The sequence below is a fragment of the Poecilia latipinna genome, unplaced genomic scaffold (assembly GCF_001443285.1).
Source record: "Poecilia latipinna isolate Pla-1442-1.1 unplaced genomic scaffold, P_latipinna-1.0 Scaffold486, whole genome shotgun sequence".
In the NCBI taxonomy this organism is placed as follows: domain Eukaryota; kingdom Metazoa; phylum Chordata; class Actinopteri; order Cyprinodontiformes; family Poeciliidae; genus Poecilia; species Poecilia latipinna.
Window position 1 is genome coordinate 88,610 of NW_015113102.1, and position 22,116 is coordinate 110,725.

The following is a 22,116-nucleotide window of genomic DNA, read 5'->3' on the forward strand; positions in this document are numbered from 1 at the left end:
CAGAGAAACAAGCTCAGGGCTCCCGTTAGTCATTATTGTGAGTTAAAATTTTCATGAAAGTAAAATGTTCGTTTTTGTGGCGCATGTGTATCTTATTTTGAAGGGCTGTGTAAACTTTACCTTAGCGACCAGAGTGTTAGGGCAATGTCGAAATGAGGAGTACAGCTCGAGTCTCAAGTCTGGTTCACACGGCATGATTCAAGAATTGTCGGCAGATTCTCCAAACCTCTGTGACCACAGAGCTGATAAGAGTACAACAGGTTCGATCGGCTCGTGTGTCCAACAACACACCACACAAGAACCGATTCCAGTCACAAACATCCCGATTCTAGAAGAAAATCCCGTAAAACCCCCAACATACCATACGTGAATTTAGAATAAACAAACACTGATGACGATGTAGAAGCAGTAGCGATAGTTTGTGGATTCATTTTAAGCGAGCGAGGAGCAGCATCAAGCACTGACTGAATGAATAGCCTTATTTTTATAACTACTTTAAGTCAGATTAATGATGGCAGAAAAGTTTCCAGGGTTTATCAACTGCGGAACCAGTTTCGCTCCAGTTCCTCTCATTATCATTTCTCTTGATATTCCTTGTACGAAATGCTGAAGAAACATTCATGCCATTTCCAAATATCATCTCCAATGTCCACCAGACTGGACTCTCGGTTGCACCATGTCAGCTGTTTGGGTAAAAGTTACCATGAGTCAATTCTTAGTTGTCAAATCGTTTTTCTGCTTGAGTCAATGTTAGCACGTCAGCACAAATTAAACTACAACTGGTTCCGTCTGTGGTTTACTATGGTAAAGTAGAGGATATTGCATGTTCAAACTTTGAAAAGAGGATTTTGTTAAGCTAGCCAAATGAACTGTTTGCTATAAGCAATTCGGAGTGAAAATGTTCATGTTCCAAAAACATTCATGCTACCACATAGTCAAACTGATCAACTCATCTGGAATAATTTCTAACCTCTCTTGTCAAAGTGTAGAAAACTGATATCTTCTAATATAGCATGGTATCTTGCCTCCGAACAACTTAATATTAAGTTGCTGTAAATTATTGACGTATGTCTGATTAGCTGCTCCAAATAGTTTGTCAAATTGTAATGGAATCATATATAATATTGCAAAATATCACTTTAAAAACACTAAATTATGACTAGTTATCTAGGCAGAGATAGCAACGTATTAGCTATATTTGTGCCTTTATAACTTTGGAATTATTTATTGGGAAGAACTATGGTCACTCCATTCAGTAAGGTAGCAGTATTACAATATTTATGGTGAATCTGTCAGTGGTAACAGTCTTGCTTACATGAAGCCGTAATTGATTACCTGCATGAATCTTCAGGGTTTGACCCAAAGCAGTCTGTCTACATAGACCGATTCCCTGGGTAGTGATTAAACAACCCATGAGAGTGAAAAAAGAGAAAAGAAAAAAAACAAACATTTGATTTTTTTAAGAAGCTTAAAGCATAAACATGAAGCAGATGGACAATCTTTGAAATCAGTGCATGTTTAGCTTTTCATCTGTCGAGGAAAATAGAAGTGGGAACGTGTGCAGATTTCTTCTATCTTTATCAGTCCATCTGCTTCTAAAAGCAGCAAACAAATTTTTTGGATAGTCTTTAGTGTCCCTTCCCTCCCGTCCTTGCTCATACCGGATCTTCTGCAGATGAGAGAGGAAGAAAACGAGTAAATTAGCGAAAGCTAGAGATCATTAACTGGATGGTAATTAGCCATTAGATCCAGGCTAAGAAATAACAGCCAATCAACCTGAAACTGAACGGACACCAGCTGTGAGGAAATACAGGATGTGAGCGAAAAAGCCATAGAGTAGGAGTACACTGCAGAGAAAGTTAATGAATAAATAAATGACACACTAATACACTTTGAGTGTGTGAATGAGTACGAGGGTGTGTGTCCATCAGGCAGCTAAAAGCTTTGGGTGCCCTGACAAATTAAGACTTTTTTTCCTCCTACAGTAACTTTAGTCTTACTCAGCCTGTCCTCATCCCAGATGGTGATGTGGATGATACATGTGTAGTTACTTTCACCCAAGATAACGCACTTAGTTCACTTAAAGAGTTTCTTCTTCATTTTTCTGGACTGCCCACCTTTTCACCTGCTAAAAGTCCTCTCCCTGACAAACAATATGAATGAACTGCTGCTTCTAAAATAACAATAAGTATATTTCACTTATCTGCCACTCTCTACCTCAGGAATTTCTCATTGTTTGTTCTAGGGTTTACACCACAACCCAAACTTGAGTAACAGAAGCTAAAAACAGTTAGCTGAACAGACAATAGACAGAAGAAAAACAACAGAGCTCCCAGCATTTTAGCACAAACACACACTTTATCCGATACCAATCTACAAGCATACATTAAAAACATCCAACCATGTACCAAGGGCTATAAGTAGACAATGGGTCAATGCAGAAGTTATAGACCTGATTGCACTGCTTAGACTGTTTTTGAAGATGCAGCCACTAATATGACATCACGCATCAGCACTTTTGAGAACATGCGTGTGCAGACCTATATTTTTTTGCCCATACGACAAACTATGGTTCACGCATCGTATGTCAAAGAAAACAGAACAGCAGCAGACCCATGGAGGTCACAGCAGCTATGAGTAGCAACAGGAATATGCTGTCAGCAAATGGCAACACTGAAATCAACACTGATGCCATGACAAAATGTGAACATCTTTGTCTTATTTTGTATTGCATAGTTGTTTAACAAGCTAATTAAAGTTTTTTTACACTGGCGCCTTTATCAAATGTTTTCCATACTTCTCTCCCTGTCCCGTTTATTGTCTGAACACTGTGGAAAAAAAGCCATTCAAGAAAAATATACAAAATAGCCATTACAGAGAAGCATTTTGTGAAAACCTCTCTACCAGAGTAGAGTGGGGCATTAATTAAAAAAAGCAATGAAGAAACAGAAAAAGGTACAAAAAGAGGAGAGCATGGGTAAATTAATCTAATGCCTGGATACAAAGCAAAGGCAAGATGAACAAGGACAGGCAGCAAGACATCTGAAGAAAATTGGGAAGATTTAAAGGAAAAGAAAATGCAATTAAAGGTATTGCCTTAAGGATGTTTTGCAATTAGTAGTTTAAGTCAATTTTGAAGTTGCAAGACTGGTCTCCAAAACATTCAGAGCGCACACACAAACCACAGTCTCTTCAGTCACAGCCAACTTGTTTCTTTGATTATTAATCCATTCTTAAGGGTCCTGTTTTATTAAACAAATGTGAGTTTGCAGAGGCGTCATACTCATGTTGTCTTGCATGTCTTTGCATAGTTTTACTTTCCTACTACTCTCAACCTGGCTTATAAGTTGTACGTCTTTCATATTTGAATTTTTCCGGGAGTCGAATCGCAACAATACATACGGATATTGAAATATGGAGGAAGGAAAGAAAGAAAAACCAAAAATAAAATGGACACCAGACTGAACACGCAATGAGGTGGGGCCTACCTTCAGTGTCGATTTAGAGTTCAAGACGCTGACATTCCGTTAATTAGAGCCAGTCCGCACAGTCCATCAAAAGGTTATGAGTTCAATAGTTTTTTTTTTCTTAAGATACTATTTTTTCCCCTCTGTTCCTAAAATAAAACACACCAAATTTGATTTCCCCAGTGGTTAGCAGTAGCACGCGGATGAAGCGTACAGCCGACATTCTTCCGGAAACAAAACAATTTTTTTAAAACTTCCGCCCGACCAAAAATACGAATCTCCATCCCGACGTAGAGATTTATTTTGAAGAAGTCTACCACGTCTACTTTATTTCCTCTTGGTAAAACTCTGCAGAAGTAGCTTCAAAGGCGCTTCACTCTCATTAACCTCAGCTGTGTAACCGGCTAGCTAGTCTAGCTAGCTCCGCCTCACCCCGCCGGTGAACCATCAGCAGGTGCCAATGATTTACATAAAATAAACAAAAAGAAAAACCACTGGGAAGACAGTAACAAATTTGAACATGACAATAGTCAGTTTGAAGTGTGTTTTGTGGTTTTACTCTAGAAGAAAAGAGCAACAAGACATTTCTTTTTTTTTAACGTTTTCTGTTAAAAAGGCAAAAGAAATGCTTCAGAGCAGTGTTATTTGCGAGTATGTAAATTAATTTTGTGAGAATTTGGCGTCAGTATCAATGTTTTAGACCATTTTTAATAATTCAAAGGACAGAACATGAGGAACTGGTCTCATTAGCAAGTAGTACTGTGGCCCATGGTCCTTCTCTCTTAAAAAAAAAAAAAGAAAGGCAAGCAGCTTTTAGCCTGATTTCGTTTCCATGTTTTCCCTGTGTGATTTGTTGAAAGCTAAAACTGGTTGCAAATGACTCAAAGTGCTGCAGATGATTTTCTTGGTGCTTTCAAGCAGGACCTTGAAACTATTTAAAGATAAATAAATCCTTGAGCTTTTGCAGCACTACTGTAAAATCTCAGAATTTTAAAACGAAGGTTTTTCCATGCGCATTTGAACATATAATCTGGAAAGAGAAGAAGAAATCATAAAAAAAAGAGACTCCTTTAATTTCATACCCCTAAAAATAATTCACACGTTCCCTCCCTTTTCTATGTGTGTGCTTTTCTTTCTCTCTCTACTGGTGGTTTTTCAGGCAAAGAAAATGGGGCTGGGATAATTTCACGCTAATTTTCTACAGCTGGTGTCACAGGAACGACAATCAATAGATTGAGAACAAGGACTCCCGTCCTTTTTTTTTTTTTTTTTCCTGGCACCACGACCAACTGCCTTGCTGAAGAACTGGATGGACAAAATACTGAGCCAAAGGGGTTTGGATGAGGAAGTTTAACTGAGTGAATCCATACTGATGAGGCTCTGGTCCTGAGGCGATTTGTTCCAGTTTAACAAGGACAAAGCTGTTTGCCCTTCTGTTTGAAAGAGAAGCAGAGGCAAAAAGAAGCCATTTCCAATCCACAACAACCCGACTGGGGTGCGTGGACTGGATGTATGGCGCAGACTTTGAGCTGTGCTTTCATATGACATTAAGCAGCAGCAACAGCTAATGGCATCTGCACGTCATTTTCTCCACATTTAGGCAACGAGCCCCGCTTCTTGACGCCGGCTTTTTTATGCTGACGTTCCCTGCTTATCTGAATAGTAAGCGCTGCAGTCGGAATTTACTTTGATGGACAATTTGCTCACTTGCTTAGGTCCCACAAAACTGTTTCATTAAAGGAGGTAAAAATATATATATCTATATCGTTCAGGAATGATTTTAAGGGAAGGGAATAACATTTTTAAGAGACGTGGTGTGGATACAGCAGGAAGTAACAGTAAATATGTTGTTTTTTTTTAAGGAATAATCTTAGGTTTTCAAGAGATAATCTTTTAATGTGTCACAATGTCACTATTTTGTTTAGTCACACAGTGACAGATTATTGAAGAGGTGCTTCAAAAGCATGTGTGTTCCAAACAGCGCTGTTTCATATTTGACCTCTTTTTGAAAGCTAATATATACGTCCTGACAAGACAACACGTCGATGGAAACCACATGGATCCAGTGACAAGTATGCAAACAAAAAAAATGATGCAACGCAGGAGAAAAATGCCTGTTAATGTCAAGTTGAAAAGCATCCTGCGGAGATTAAAGCAGCTGAAATGCAAATCAAGAACAAATTCACTTTGAAATATTTAGAACTATAAATGGCGAGCCATTTTTTATTGTCATCATACTAAAAGCCAACAATAAGATTTTTAATGTGTCTAGCCAAGCAGCATGCTCTTAGTCCTGAAACAGGTTGGGGATTGACTGGGGATAAAATATCTGACCAGGGCCATGCCAACAAAAGAATTGAATGTTTAATAGCTTAAAAAAAAGTTATTTACTTTTATTTCACTAAAAATTGCATTTTGAAAATTATTTACATCATTTTCAATAGTGGAAAAAGCTGTGGTACCCTGCACAAGTATCACATGTGATAGTTAAGTGTTTACTTAAAGCTCCATCATTCTATGCTGCTGAAACCCATTATGTTCTATTTTTAAATCTAGGAAGAAAGTACCATCTCATTTATTGCAGAGCCATTTGCCTCTGCCTCTCCTTTCTTCTGAGAGCCTTAGACGGTTTTCATTGCAAAGTTAAACTTGAGATGGAGCTGGGTTTACAGGTGTGTAAAAAATCAGTGTTCATTGATCTGTCTGTGTCCTTCAAGATCACTTCACCAGACAGCTATAAGTAGCCATTGTCAGGAGACACAGATACAGACGTTCACAAGCTGACAGTAATTGAATACTTTGTGTTAATCCCAGCCTCCAGTCATTACGCTGGCTGTTCAACATTTAAATTTCCTATTTTTCAGTGTGTGTGTGTGTGTGTTTGTGTGAGGGGGTGGTAGGTGGATCACCCTCGTTAGCGTCATTAGTGTTAAAATTGTCCATGTTTGCTTGAGCAAACTGTTGGGATCTTACAGACGTAGTGCTTATCCTTTATTTGGGTCAGCTGCAGCCCAGCCAAAAATTTGGACCGTGAAGCTGCAGGTTGACCTGGGACACCCTGGTGTGCAGACACAAATTACGCCATTTTTGTCCCAGAGGCTTGATTGTTAAGTGAATTACTGAATTACAAACGTCTAACCGGCTCTGACAGTCAGGTCTATTAGCCGTCCCTCATTCCGTTTTCCAAATGATGTTTAATTTGATCTAATTATGCCTTCCTGTAAAAGGGATAGAACAAAGGAAAATGTAGGCCGAGAAGATGAAGATGTGAAAACCACAGCTTTGAGGTTTTATTTTCATATAGCTACCTTTTAAAGATATCCATCAAAACTGCAGGTGAAGTTCTGACTGGAACTGCTAAAAAAATGGGAAGGGGGAAACAACTTTTAGATTAAAAATTTGAATTTATTTTAAATTTTTGTTAAGATTTAAAGTACCTTAAACTTGATTAATGTAGTTACGGTTACCTCTAAACTATAATGACTATTTTTGTACAACATTTCATGATTCCTGAGGCTTAATCCCATATGTAGAGAGCAAGTCAAAAAAGGTTATGCTGCCTTCCTGTTATACTCTGTACTCGTAAATTCTAACTTTGCAGTCGGAAAAATAAACTGCATCGCTCTCCGAAGTTGGATTTCCCGTTGGAAACCTGAGTAAAAGTCTGACTACCATCAGTTGCAATTTGTAAGGTCGACTTCGCGTTTCAATATGGCCGCTCCTCGCATCAACAGTAGTAAGGTGTTGTGGAAATCTCTTTATTTTGCCAGACACAAGAGCTGCAAGCGTTTTCTAAGTAGTCAGCATTTGAACAGGAGAGAGTAAAATAAATTCTCACCATGACGCAGTGACTGCAATGCAATCACTTTACAATAACTATTTACTCTGACGGCACGTCTCTGGACCACATAGTGTCTTTTAAAAATGTAATTAACTTTTCAAGGTACTTTCAAGATCCTACACTCACGCTTTCGATGTGTAATAGCCTCTTTTGTCCCATCCTTTCCTTCTTGATTTGAACATAATGACATATGGGCTATTTCATTCAATAAATATATTACAGTTATTGGGTTTACAGCAGCCGTTCAGTCAATATTCTCTTATCACAGAAGGGATGAAGCGGTGCTGTGAGCAGCTCATTTATATTCCTCTTTCTGCAACTAAATCAGAAATGCTTTGCTTGGACAAAATGACTTTTCTTTCGTCTCCGTCAAGTGCAGAGGCTTCTGTCCACCATCTGTAAATAAAACGCACCATGCAGTCATTAAGTACCATCCATGCTACCATTCGCAGAGACCAGCGGCTCCGTCTGCCACCGGCTTTGATCCGTTTTTGCCCAGACAGACGCAGTTCACTGATAGACAGTCGCGCTGCATTACATCATGTCAACGCTTTGATAACAAAGTCATCTGTGTTTTGACATCGCCATCCCACCGTGCAGCTGTGCCTGCTTAGACGGCACAAATGATGATGGGCACGTGGGAAGGTTTTGCAGCATAACAAGCAATCTAAGAAGAATCCTGCTTTGTGTACACGTCATGCCGTGTTGTTCACGAACGCATTCGAATCGACATTCACGGGTGGACGTTTTTTTTTTTTTTTTTTAAAAACTTCAACTTTTATTCTTACTGTGGGGAGTAGTAAATAAAGTTTTATCTGTACCCCGATTTTAGCCTCTGCATTATGGGAAAACAGGAAATCAAGGAGTAAGTTAACAATTCATCACACTTTGACCCACTAAAATGCAAAGTTGTGACTGATTTGCCAGAGTTATACCTCCTAACAACTCAGATATGCTTTTAAGATCTGTAGGCGGGGGTAGCGGTACACATTGGACACATCACCAGTCAGTCGCAGGGAAAAGCAGTTCAAGGAATTACAACGTCAGATCAACCCGACATGCCCTGGAGCCAATGGAATGAAAACTCATGTTTGCATAAAGAAAGCATACAGAAAGACCCCGGCAAGACGCTGAACCCAACGTTATTGCCTCCATTTCATTCAAGCACGTTTTTGTAATATTTGTCCCAGTTACAGAAGCAAAAGGTCTCCTTTGTCAGTTCACAACCCCATTTGTTATCCACACATTGCTGTCTGTTCCCCTTCTACTTCCATGGCTGGAAACAAACCAGTGCATGTTCAGGCACTCAGAGTATTTGTAATGGTTAAAGGTTCAATATTTCTGTATTTTTAAAAAGGCGAAATACAGAGTAAAATTCCCTTAAATTGTACAATGTTTGTAATTACTGATCCATTGTTTGAACAGGTTTACAGCAGACAATAATAAAAAAGTACTTTATGTTTTTATTGTTGATGTCCAACTTCTTTCAACTACTTACTACAAGAAACATTTAAAAATTCAAACATATGGAATCGTGAAGAAGCAAAATCATCAGCACTTGCTAATAACACTATGAATAAAATGTTCCTAATGCCGTTAATTGTTCTTCCACATTTCACTATTATTATGTCTTACTATGTTGTTACATGTTAGCTATTTCTGCCACCAACTTTTTTCCAGGGTTCTAACGCCAAATTATTGCGCAGAGTTTCAACTAATCATTGAATCTCGAATTCATTGCACTTTAGCAGATTGTTGGAGAAATGCAAATACACCATTGTTATCGATAAACTGTTAAGTTTATCAAATTTATTTACCAATCTCTGTCAAGGATACAGGTAATGAAACATTATTAAAACACACAAGTCATTATATTTTCCACTAGATTTACAAAAGACTCCCCACAATAAAAGATTCTGCTTTGAATAATTCACTTACTCAAAAGCGGGATGCGCTGAACCACGCGATGCCTTTTTGAGGATTCGCCACTATATTATTTCTCATCACATTCCCAACTCCTCTAATGCCTAATAGTCATCTAGTATTCATCGTGTGCCTCTAGCTAGTTAATAATATATGCCGTCTTTGGCAGCTACAGCTGTAGCTTTCATACATGAATTGATTTTAAATGTGCAATACACAAGCTGTAACCGTGTTCTACCTCATTCATGCTCACGCTCTTTTGCTTTGGCTGATTGGATATTACACGACTCTTGACACAGTAGACAGTGTGCGCTTGTCAAGTGCAATTAAAAATCACTTAAACTAAGTTACAGTGACAAAACACAGAGATATACTTTTATTGCCGACCCTCGTGTTTTGTAGTTCATTTGAAATGCATCTCATTGCTTCGTGTCGGGTGCCGAACGTTTGACGGGACACGTAGTTTCTGCACAGGCCCATCACTTTGCGAGAAATCCTTCAGGAAGGATCAGGATGACTCTGCAGATCTGTTTATCTGCACGACTGTCTGTCCTGTTCAAACAGACGACTTGTCCACACGAGCAGCTCAATATTTCATCACACCACTGTCTTATCAAGAATGTACTGTTCATGGAGTTTCTGGAGGGAACTGGACGCATTAAAAAGTTAGCAGCTGCACACGCCAGCCAAAACTTGTAAAAAATGGATTTTGACATTTTATCATTTTTGCCACGATTTGCATTGAAGAAGGATGCAAATGCGTCGAAATGGCTTTTGAGGCATTCCAGATTCGGTTGCGAAGAGTTCACAGTCTTCTTTCGAGGTGGTAATTTATGCGACGTCAGACACTGGTTAGAATGTACAGTACTTGAGGAAAGTACACGTTTATATTTTATGTTTGGAAAATTCTTAATTTATGCAGATACGCACTGTGAGCTGGGAAAAAAAAAGTGTCTTGAAATGGATCCAAAGTTGGCAGCTCTACTGCCTTTTGAGTATTCACCCACATTGAAAAAATCTGAAAGCATAACACTCATAGTTTGCTTTGAGTGCTCGCTGGAATCGGGCATAATTTTTACCGAAGGTATAAACCATAACGATGACATTGATTAATAGTTACAATGTCTAGCCTGAAGACCAATACATAAAAATCCTACACAAATCGGAGAAAAAGAAGCACCAGATGCGTTGAGCTCGAGTGTGTAGACTGAAAAAACTAAGTACTTTTCAGCTGTTTTTTAAGAGATGGGTAAATTTTATTCATAGCATCTTTCACAGGTCAGAAAACCACAACATGCTTTACAGTAGAAGCAAACATTCAAAACACAGATGATATGCTGCGATCCAGAGGAAAGTGTGGGATTGGTAAAGAAGGCTCTTTACCAGTCCCTGTCAAGGATACAGGTAATGAAACATTATTAAAACACACAAGTCATTATCTTTTTCATTTGGTACCTGGTCATATCAACTTGACCTGATGGTCTGAGTAAGTTGGCTGAGAAAGTAACTAGCAGATTAAAGATTGAAGAAATTTAGACTTTATTACCATAAAAGGTCAAGTTTAACAAGCTTCTAACAACCTGCATTTACTATGTTGTATTTTAAACAGGATTGAATCATGTAGGGCTTAAAAATAAAACCTCAGATTTTTTTTATACCATATTCGATTTTCGATCAATTTCATTCTCTGCCCCTTCATTTTTTTCCTTAAAAACATTAGTAATGACAATATTATATATATATATATATATATATATATATATATATAAATTTCTTATTTCAATCTTCCTTTCTTTGAGTTGATCCAGAATAAATACAAGCTGTCAAACACGCTTGTCAAACAAGACGGTAGTTCTTGGTTGTGCTAACATCATTCTGAAATATGGAGACCTAAGAATACATTAGTGAAAGAAAAAAAAATCAAAATTTTCCAAAAATGAAATCTCCAAAAACAAACAAAAAAACTAACTAATTGATCAAATCAATTAATTGCCCAGCCCTAGCACTGTAAATAGTTCAATTTAAATCTAACTGTTTGATTGTATTAGCATTAATTTGAATTTATTAGCAAATTGGATTCAATTTAATTTGATAACAATTTGACCCATTTGTCCTGTAAAGTTCAATTTAGATGGCAATTGTTGCAGAGTAGTACTGCATTGTTAAACTGAAACTGAAACTAATTAAATGTCATTAAAGACAATGACACTTTTCTGCAAAGAAATGTCAGACCTATCATGTCAGGAACAACTTTGGTTATTAAATCAAAAATTATGGAGACCTTTTAAAGTCAAACTAATCTTCCTGCATAAAAGGAAAAAAAAATCTAATTTTGACAGCTCTCTACTTCCGTCATATGCTGCAGGTCACAAGAAAATGATCGTTTCCTATAAATTTCGCAGACGGTCACAGAGTGGACAGTTTCCCACTTTTGTGTCACTCGCTGTGAGCTGAGGGCAGTGAAATCACTGTTCACCTGAAATGAAATTGGACAAACAGAGTGAAACTAATCTGACAAGGGACCAAAAGTAGACCGGCGGGATGGATGGCGAAGGATGAATGGTACTAAAGCCCGGGTTTGTTATGTGGACTGAAAACACAGGCGCGTTTTGAACCAAAAGAAGATCTGTTGGGGCATCTCCAAGGGCTTACTACAGGGCATTGTTAGCGGGTTGTGATTGTTCAGTTTCTGTCACCAGAATATTGTCACGATGTGGCGCATCTCTGGTTATTTTTGCTGTTCTTTTCCCGGACATGTGCTGAAAATGAAGCACAGAGCACGAGAAACGACAGATAGGACTAGACAGGTGAAACAGAGACATAGCCAAACAAGTCAGACAGCTACTGACTCACTGCATCAAGTGAAAACCATGTTGCAGAAAAAAAAACGTGTGTAAAGAATAAAAAAAAAGTATTTTCCTATTTTTTTTGTCAACTTTTTTTTTAATTTTTTATTTTATGCGCACAATATTGCATACTGCACAGCTCATAAGATCAGAGGATACATGACATTAAGTTCATGAGAGCAATGTAGTATTAGCAATATTTTTAGGGATAATTAAAATGTTTTTTATATTTTACAGAAAGGGTCAACGTTTTACAAGAGTAACAAATTTGTAAAAAATGACAAATTAGAATAGTAAAAATTGGTGTGAAAGTGCCAACAGCTGATAAGAAATTATGCATTTTGTTTGATGTAAAGGCAAAGGCTTGTCCATAATTTTTTCGGAAGGGCATAAATAATTCTGTGTGTCAATTTCCAATCTTGTTCTAAAAGAAATTCAATACATGTACAGGCAATGCCGGTTTTAATATGAACATCGAGTCCAATATATTTAATACAGTGTACTTATATTAATTTTTTTATTGATTTTAATTCCACAGATACAATTGTAACAGACAGACAAGATAATAAAGTTCAGACTCCCCCCAGAGTCCTGTTAGGGTTTTTATGTTTGTATTTTGCCTTAATGTCTGAATAAACACATCAATGTATAATTATCCTGAGTCGAGTAATCAAGGCCCTCTACTTCTTGTTTTTGTACAAACTGCTCCATCTAGTTACAGACCATACATTTCAGTAAGCACAAACTGCGGCAGGTTTTTGAGACTTCTTGTTAGATTGAGTTCAGAGTTTCAGATTTTGTTCTGTATCAGTTTTTGTTTGCCTGTCTTTTTATTATTTGGTTCATTTAGAGAAAAATAACGCTTCATCATTGTGTTCGCTATCATTCTTATCCCAACCACGGTGCCAAATGTAAAAAAAGAAAAAAAAAAGTATTCACAGTTTGGTTCTCAGAAGCTATTGTATTGAGTTTTAATGTGTCTGAATGAGCAGAAACTACTAAATAGATTCCACGGCAACCCTGTAAATTTAATCGCAGCGTTTTCTTCAGTCTCAGTGAAATCTGTTAAGAATCTCAACAGCACTCAATGTTTTACGGTTTTAAAAGAAACAAACAACAACAAAAAATCAAGTCACAGGCAAAAGTAGCGAAGAAAATCTGCAGGGGGAACAGAGCAAGCTATTAGTTCAGACCTATGCAGTCGAAAATGACAAGAGCTTCGTCTGGACTTTCTGGGGCCTCCCTCCGGCTTTTCATTACAGCCTCTCTGCCCACTAAAGGCTGGCCTGGGAGATTTTCACAGCTGCGGGCGAAAGAAAAATAGTTAGGTCAATTTAGTTTCTGCATGTCACTTGCTGATATATCCTTGGAGCAAATAATGACCGATCAAAATGATGTGTGAGACGCATTAGATCCTAAGTGATTTATGTGGCCGCCACTCTCTATGTAATTACATTATATATGTATAGCCATGGTAAAAACCCAAATAGATTATTCCCTTTACATTTGAAGGTTCTGTGTGTTTTGGAGTTTTTTTCTGTTTCCTTTGTGTCTGTATTGGCTTTGATGGGCAGCCGGCTCTCTGCCATGGATGGACGGCGTCTCAACAAGGGATTTGAAAGACTATAAACTCAGCAGTATGAAAGTAAAGTGGCAGGTTGTGCCACTGGTTCACGCACTATGTGGTTATTGGTGGTCTTAGAAAAAATCTTTTGCCATGAAAGAAATATAAGATCTCTAACTGAACTGATCGTTCAGTTTGGCAGGCTTATGAACACCTAAATTACACTCAGATGACCAAACATGACCTACAACAAATACAAATCTATGTTAGACCTTTTTTTTGGGGGGGAAATATATTGAATTTTTTTCTCACTCCATTTTTCTAAGCCATGAGCACTCCCACAGCGTTCCCAGTTTCCTCATATTACACTCTTCCTTGAGAGCATGATTCTTATAAGGGCGTTAATGTCATGTTGTGTGCATTCAGTCGCAGCAGGCGAGAGACGAAACAGTTCTTTTGAGGGTGTAATGAAGGTCTTCATTACTTGGCGGCACAACACTTAAAATGTGTTAAATGATAAAAGAAATGCATGATGAAGGAAATGAAACAGATACAAATAGATTGAAATGTTTATTTATTGTGTGTTTTCAGTGGCATCTCAGCTGGAACTGATCATGTCCTGTTAAAATACAACAAAGGAATAAAATAGGTATTGATTGTTAAAATGTTTGAAGGCTTTGTATGGGTGTGGCTTACCTCTCTCTTCCTCTGCAGGGTGTTCAGGCTAAAAGATTCCCCAGGGGCCTGAGCACCTTTTAAAGGTTCCGGAAGAGACCAAAGCAGATGGAAGAGGGGGAGTAGTAGAGCTATACATTTTATATATTTAATGTTGGATTTGTATTTATATGAATAAAAAAGTCTTTTAGAGATGCTTAGAATGACTAGAATTTGATAATATATATTATTATGAGGATTTAGTTAGTTTGTCAAACCTTGTTTGTGTGTATGTATTTTGTTTTACCCTGTTTGTAAGTGGGTTATGAATTGGAACAGTCTGCAACTATAAAAGGCTGCATGTTGGCCATATTGAGGTGTGTTGCTGCTGAGACCCTAAGACACTGTAAGCAGGGTTGTTTGTTGTTAAATGTTGGTGAATAAACACCCAGTGGGGTTGCACAGTTTCTCTGCCTCAAGTCTCCTACTTCCTCCAGCTGCTAAGGGCCATCTTAACAGAGGGTTTTAATTTAAAAAAAAAAAAGAATCAAACTTACAAAAAGTCTGGGGAAACCAAAAATCAAAACAAAGCCAAACTAGAGACACGAAGGGATCACAGAGAACCGGGGGGGGGAGTGACGAGATAAGACGTAAGTAACAAGATAAACCGGTGAGTTATGAGTGAGAATGAGGAGCTTAAATACTGGGAGGTTGACGGTGGGAACAATGGACCTGGACTGATGAGCTAATTGATTACACGTGTGAGTAGTAGAGCAGGAGACAGTGGCACAGGGAAACAGGAATTGATGCTAACATTCGAAATAACTTACACTGAAGAAACATGATAAATTAGAACAGAAAATGACTAGAAACAAGATAAAACACAACTGGAATCACTGATGACGAACAGAAGCGGGAAAGAATGTGGAACTGAGTAATAATAAAAAATAGCACCAAAAATGACAAAAATCAAACCCAAACAACCCCAGATCCTGACAGTCAACACTAACTTTAACTTCACTGTCGTGCTGTTTGCTTTACACCGTTGCGTTACCCAGCAGCACAGTTTGTAACTGCAGCAGAATCGTGTCACAACGTGGTGATGATCCTTTCACCGCTTAACCATGTCACATCCACTGGTGTCTGCACAGCGCCGTGTGAGATCAGACGATGTTGTTACTGGGTCATAGTTGTGACATGAAGTCTGACTTGAAGTTGCACTGATGCTGTAACAGTGGTGGACAAGTCTGATGTCCACGATGTGCGAGAGAGCTGGGAAGTTTTTGACATGTCTTATAAAATCCATGACGGGGTGTGTTCAAATTGTGTACGGCACAGCATCATCTCATGCACAGAAATGCGTGAGAAGACGATTTGGAAACATTATTTTTATATGGCCTCATATCTGACATTCAGACGAAAGACTTGGAGTGACATAGGGAGAACAACTTGTCCTGCCTCTTTTTTTGCTTCTGTTAAAAATGAGTCTGGATGGATGGATGGATGGATGGATGGATGCATCCATCCATCTACCTATCTAACACAAATGTGTTGTGTTCGGGACAGGATGCTGCAGGTATATTGGTTTGTAAGTACAGTCTAACTAACAAGAGGATAACTTTTAGTTCAGGGATTTGTGAGGATTATTTTAAACTCAGGAGCCAAAATGACAAGCACAATATCACAGTCCATCACATCCAAATTGGGCCTTAGTGACAGTAACTGTCTATGGGCTATCAAGAGCTCTTCAAATGTGAGGAATTCGCCGAGAGCTGAGCACTACAGCACAACACTAATGACAAAGTCCAGGGAAGAGATGGCAGTTCGGCGCGTCTGAAACAACAACTGACAAATTCAAATAACAAGCTTGTTCCTGTCTCCATGAGGGAGGGAATGCTTAGCAGGAGAACATTCTCGATGGTTTAAAACAAAGCCAGGCACGCCGAGGATTTTAAATCGACGTTACGTGCTAGTTAGAGCTGCTATTACTTTTTTTCATTATTTGTTTTTTTTTCATTATTTGGTGATTAAGCCATTTTACAAATTGCTTTTTGATGGCAATAATCTGCCGACTGTTCCTTTCATCCTCCTCTGCGCTTTCACGTTTAAATGCAGGAAGCGTACGCACGGATTTCTCTGTGGAAAATGATGCTACGGTGAACAATGTCTCGTCTTTGTCATCAGAACCGCAATATGGGCTTCTTCACCTTGTCACAAACATCAATAGACATGCAAATTTGCAGTCGTATCTTATTTTACGGACATATAATGAGGTTTATGTTGTTTCAGTTTTGTGTTTTCTTTTGTATCATTAGGCTGATACTTGAACGAATTGTGTCCATCGAATTCGTGTTCTTTTGATTAAAGTTTGATAATGCATGTGTGTGTGTGTATGCACATGGTTGTGTGTGTGTGTGTATGCGTGTGTATGCGTGTGTGTGTGGGTGTGTGTGTGTGTTACTCGTTGTAGCCCTATAAACCTTTCCGGGTCTCAGTAGCTGTATTCTCTCACCAGATGTTCTTCCTTTACCATCCCTTACCTCCCTCCGTGAACTCTGATGCGACCACACTTTTTTTCAAAACACCATCCACTGTTAATCTAATAAGGAGGACCGGGAGGAGGTTAATTATCAGTCCCTGACACATTTTGTGTCGAAAGATAACAGGGACGGTCGGGAATTTAATCTCACTGACACGCTTAGTTTTTAAGCAGCCGGATAAAAAAATGAAGTTGCTTCACGGTGACGTTTTTGAAAGTTAAGTTACATTGTGTGATAAATGTATTCACCATGTAGATTTGTTAAACAACATGAAGCCAAAACTAATCCCTCACTGATTAAGGAAAGCAATAATAATACTCACTTTATAAAACGTGTTTTAAGTTAGTAATTCCTTATACATTATAAGTTAAGAGGTCTTTTTCCACTAGCAGATTATTTCACTTATAAATTGTACTTTTTCATCAATGTTAAGGAATTATGGGCTTAAAACGAGCTCCCATATCATCATTAAAAGTAACTTGTAAGTTAGTTTCATTTCAAGTGTACTAAGATCTTGGCACTAGAGACTAGACCCAAAAAACAACAACTTAAGATTGTGTGTTTTTACATATTCTGATGTCTGATAACTAATATATTTGAAAAACATCCAGGTAAAATAAAGAAATAAACCACAGATTTACAAGTTTGCTTGGATATTGAAAGTTTGGGTTCAAATGCCTCAAACATCCAGACTGGATTTGGTTTTATTTTCCTCTTGTAACTGCATAAGAAGCATTTTGCTGCATGCTTTTTTTTTTTTTTTTAAATTGTTATTATTTTTGAACTATTTGGTTGGTGTGTAATTTACATAATCTGGTTCTGGGCTTTGTCCCATGTCCAAGACCAACATAAAGTCCATGTATGATGAGTGAAATGATTTTTCTCTCATCCAGTGCATGCCATCTAGTCTGTTTATAACCTTGCATTGGAGTAGGTAATGAATTGAAATAATCTGTTTTATACTTGAATGCAAAAGATATACTAGGAAGTACATTTCTCATAAGCATCAAATGAATGTGAATGCTTAATTACACAGTTTGGCCTCACAGAGCTTTGGGTGTTTTTTCTCCTTGGGAAGCATCCTTTGCTTGGGAAGTTAGAAAACTGGGCACAGCTGCTCAAAACGCCTCATCCTGAACACCGACTGCTGTTCCCAGTCACATAAAATGATCTGATGCTTTTCAATGCACAGTTCATTTTGAATCTGTCAGTTTGTGTCACTACGAACCTACTAACATGAACAGATTGATGTTAGCTCATGGTTTATGAACCCGGCCAGTTAATCAGATGCAAACCCGTTAAGCAAGCGTCACTGTAACGTAATGGTCCGTGGCTCACTTACTGGTCGACTTTCACACCCAGTTTATCCAGAGTGAAAGTCTGAAGTTCTCAGAGCACAAGTCAAAGTCAAGACTGTTTATTATTGAAACTTTAGGCTGACTTCAACATAAGGCTACTGAAAGAAACATTTCATATTTTTGATCTCTGTGACTTTTATTAAAATATATATATTTTTAAATCATCACTGACAGAATTGCATGAGGCAGATAATCTGAAAAAATAAATAAATAAAAAATGAAAGTAAATCGAGCTCCTCTGCCTGGACCTGCTGTCATCTGAACAAATACACTGCTTCGTCAGAAACAACCAATCAGAGCCTGGAGGAGGGTCTTAGCGCTGTCAATCATGCTTTTTTTTACACAACAGATGCTACAGCATAGCTAAATAGGTTTCCTGGAATGGAGAAGTTGTTTCTCCACCATTAACACTTTCAGCAGCTCATACAAATGTTGATTGATAGCGCTGAGACACTCCTTCTGGCTCTGATTGGTTGCTTTTGACCTCAGTGGTGCATTTCTTCAGACGGCAACAACGACACAGGAAGGAGGTGGAGGAGCTCATTCTCTCACAACATGGTGACAGTTTTAATAAAATGTGTAAAAAAAAATTATTTTGTAAATATTATGGTGCGGCTTTAATGTTAAAATAATCACTGTTCACTGTTCAGCTTGTTTACCAATCCATATCCTTTAAACATATGATTAATGTTTAAAATGTCTGTGTATAAATGACTTTTATATTAAGCAAAGTGCATTAAATATATTAAATAATAAAAGTAGTTTGTCTGATAGACTATGTAAACTGGCTGGTCATTAAAATTAAAGCATAATTTGATCTTACGTATGACCGAAAATTAGATGCAAAGTTGGCGCATTTAAGAAAGACAGATTTTTTAAAGTCTACAATCCATTTTAAACGCTTAATGTGTAAAGTTATATAATGTATTTTATTAAAAAGGTCTTAAAAGCACCGCTCCACTTCACAATGGCATCATACGACAGTCAGAAAGGCTCGTGTGTTCATTTGTGTTGACAGGTGGTTGTAACCGTGTGGCAGTATTTGACAACTGAAGAATGAAACTTTGCTTTTACTCTTATATCTGTCACATTTTTCTTCTGGCCATCATAGAAAGTGTAGGAGTCGCAGTAATTATGTATCTGAAAGGGCCATACATTTAAAGCTGGGAAGCATTACTGCTCCAGGCTTTATCCTCCAGACGGACACAAATATCAAGATCTGGTTATTTCCTCTTATGCGCGTCACAGTCGGTCTTTATTTTTTAATTTAGTAGAATAGCAGCTGTTTTGTGTCTTTATTACCTGGTAAAAACTGCCCTTGGGAAGCCATAGTGTTAGTCTGGGCTTTATTTCCATGAATATTAGATTTAGGTAACTAAAAGCGCCCAGGAAAATGTTTTAGGAAACGAAAAGCAGAAGCAAATATACGCTGTCAATTAAATCCTCCCTCCCCCCCCCCTTTTAATTTTTTTTCCTGCTAGCTCTAGATCAAGGTCACAAGGATTTTGGAGTTCACCCAAGCATGCACTGGATGAAAGACACACACACTCCCAGGACAGGTTGCCTGTCGTCTGTCGCGTTGAACACGCAGGAGCAGAAAATCCTTCACACTCCAACTCACACCTATGGGCAATTCACTCCCTCTAATTCACTCGACTTGCATGTCTGCCGTCCAGGGGAAGACGCTGGATAACCCCAAGAAATGCTGTGAACAAGGAAAGAAACGCAAACCGAACACACAGACCTGACTTGTAGGGTAAGTGTTCAAGGTTTTAATATAAATTCAAATATGAAGCAATCAGCAGAGAACTGATGCAATGAAACGTAAAAAAAAAAAAAAGTCTTGAGTTACCAAATGACTGTCTTTGTGTTAAATCTGCACCAGTTTTTCTTTTGCAGACTGCAACAGATGGTTGCGAACTAGGTCCGCGTCGCCGAATTACTCGCCTGCAGGCATGTAAGGCACTTTACATTACCTGGAGACGGGCTAATCCAGAGCCGTACGCTCTGTAGAGGCAGCAGCGATAACAAAGGCTGCTGCTCCCGCTCCATGTCTGGGCAGATTTTCTTCACGCCTCACTGCTATCAGCCTGTCTCTGCTCTTTTAGCAACCGGTTATGACGAGGGCTTAGCAGCCGTCGACGCGGAGAGAGGCTAGCAGCTTTACAGCTGGTCCCAGTTTCTGCTCTCTGTTAAACATCAGAGGCTCATGGAGCCGATCTGTGGCGATCCCGCTGGAATATGGTTACATATTTTAGCTCAAATATGACACCTTTTGGGTGTGTATGTGACTATATATTTACATATTATAGCCTATTTTGACTACACTTGTTCCAAGAGTACCTTTATTTTTTTCACATTTTGCTGCTGAAGAGCTGAAATGCATTTAGAAAATGTTTGAACCATCAATATCCTCGCAAAGGGAAACGAATGGACGTTACAGTTGGGATGGGAATATATAGTAAAGATATTGTGATAACAATAAAAGTGAGAATAAAGAACTATTCATCACAGTCTCACACACACAAATAATGCTCTTGAAAAACATTCCTGTTTGCAACACGCTTCTTCAGGACATCAGTCAAAAAAGAGAAATGTGATTTTAATCACTAAACTGCACACAGTAACTGCATTTAATCCTATTTTTTTTATTAATTAATAATCATATTATAACTAGTCAAACACAGAGACTTTTCTGAACCCTTTAAATCTGAACAGAGAGTAAAAAACGACCTTCAGCTGAATGGTTCTCAAAAAGACTCATCATCTGCTCTGGAAGTCTGAACAGAAACACAGGAGTAACAAACAACATAATTCAAATATGTTTGTCTTCCTATCACTTTCAAGCACCAATATAGAAGTCTACATAAACAAACAGTCTCGTACACACACACACACACACGCACACACACACACACACACACACACACACACACCAACCATCTGCGTTCAGCCCCTAACCAGCTCTTAAGTAGTTGTGTCTTTCTAGCAACACAACCCATTAGCTTCCAGAGAAACACAGCTTGAGTTGGTAAAAGTGTTGTGTGTGTGTGGGTGTGTGTGCAGGAACATAAGCATGGAAGCACATTAGCACTGTGTTACAGCATTAATAGCAGTGTGCTAGGGCCATAAAGGCTGCTCTGCTGCATGCCCCACCACGCTGCGTGCCAGGCACTGCTGGAAACCCTGGTTGGTTCTGGGACATGAGGAGAGGCCATTACAGAATTAAACCAAGTCAAAAAAAAAAAAAAAAAAAATGCATGGAAAGCCCCAAACTGCAATTCATTACTTCAGATGCATCCAGAAGATCAATTGAAGGTGGGAAGTATTACACTTAGAAGAAGTCAGGAGACGTGCACAGAAATGTGACTCACCACGGCAAAACCAGGAACAAAGTCACCAGAGCAGAAATGCCAAAAAAATATATATATAAAGAAAAAACATTTCTGAGAAAATATATACCAGTTGAAGTTGCTTAGATAGCAGTATCTGAGGTTTTGAAATGGTAAACATTTGAGTTTGGATTCAGTTCAGTTTGTTTCCAGTGGAAGATTCACAGCTGATTAACACACCGACCTTGTTTGGCCATTCACACACCTTTGTTTATTTGTTTCTGCCAATAATTTGCGCGTTTGAAAGCAACACATGGGTACATACCATCACCACCACAACAGTTGAAGAAGACAGACAACGAAATGGGAAAGATTCATAACTTTGACCGTAAACGCTTCATGCAAAAAAAAAAGAGAATTCGTCACTCAGAAAACCGTCAGTCAACCATAAACTTTCTCCATGTTTTTAGTTAGTTCGATAGTTAAAAACTATATGCACATTTGAATTGCTAAAGTTTTGCTATTTTTTTCTAGCTAAGTCAGATTTAGTAACATAGATTTAATATTGGGGTAAAAAGCCAAAAAAAAAAA

At 38.3% G+C, this 22,116-nt stretch overlaps 1 protein-coding gene across 2 annotated transcripts in view; it reads right to left on the reverse strand.

Annotated features, from left to right (window-relative positions):
• LOC106951991 (zeta-sarcoglycan-like) overlaps window positions 1-22,116 on the reverse strand; it is a 229,446-nt gene that overhangs the window by 66,043 nt on the left and 141,287 nt on the right. The window contains exon 1 of one of the 2 annotated variants that reach the window (XR_001425901.1): window positions 3,489-4,007. The exons of the other annotated variant lie outside the window; for it this stretch is intronic. The gene's annotated coding sequence lies outside the window, so the exon portion shown is untranslated. Of the gene's footprint in view, window positions 1-3,488; window positions 4,008-22,116 lie in introns of those variants that run through there. 2 annotated transcript variants of the gene reach the window in all.